Raw genomic sequence first — 920 nt, forward strand, 5'->3', positions numbered from 1 at the left:
TCCCCGCCCTCCTTTCCTCGGCGCAGCAGGCGCACAAACGCCTCCAGCACGGCGTCCACCTCCAGGCGCTCGAGGTCCAGGCCACGCTTTCCCCGCCCTCCTTTCCTCGGCGCAGCAGGCGCACAAACGCCTCCAGCACGGCGTCCACCTCCAGGCGCTCGAGGTCCAGGAAGTGTGACTGGCGGCAGACGGGGCAGGCCGCGGCCACAGTGCCGGGGGGGCCGCCGGCGTCCTGCGCGTGCATGGGGGTTTGGGGGCCGTCCGTGCCGGGGGCTGCGGCGCGCTTCTTGCCGTTTGTGAGATCCGGGGCCCAGATGCCCCCTGGAGCATCAGCTCCTGGGCTGGCAGCCGTGCCAGCGCCCTGCGCGGCGTCTGTACGGCCCGCGCCGCCCGCATCACTGCAGGTGATCGCCGCCCTTTCCTCGACGTCGCCGTGGCGCGCGGCGTGCTGGGCGTGGGAGAGCAGGCAGGCCCAGCAGAAGCGGTGCGCGCAGTTGAGCACCACGGGCGAGCGCAGGAGGTCCAGGCAGACGGGGCAGACGAAGTCCGCGGGCTCCCGCGCCGCGGCGCGGGAGCGCGGCAGGGCGCCGTGGCCGGGGTTGGCGGGGCTGGGCCCCCCGCGCGCCGCGCGCACCTCCAGCCGCGTGAGCAGGTGGGCGAGGCGCGCGGAGGCAAAGAAGGGCTGGGAGGCGAGGACGGCGCCGGCGTCCAGGCCTGCGCCCGCGCCGCCGGGCAGCCTGCGCCGAGCCTTCTTCACCGCCTTGGTCACCGCCATCTGGTTCAGCACCGCACACTTGCGCAGGTCCAGCGCGTCGGCCCGCAGCGGGCCCAGTGCCTGGGGGTTGGGCTGCGACAGGCCCTCCGACACCTCGGCGCGAGACTGCATGGGGATTTGGGAAGCAGGTGGGTGGGTGGGGGGT

This window comes from Auxenochlorella protothecoides, assembly GCF_000733215.1.
Source record: "Auxenochlorella protothecoides strain 0710 unplaced genomic scaffold scaffold87, whole genome shotgun sequence".
Classification (NCBI taxonomy): domain Eukaryota; kingdom Viridiplantae; phylum Chlorophyta; class Trebouxiophyceae; order Chlorellales; family Chlorellaceae; genus Auxenochlorella; species Auxenochlorella protothecoides.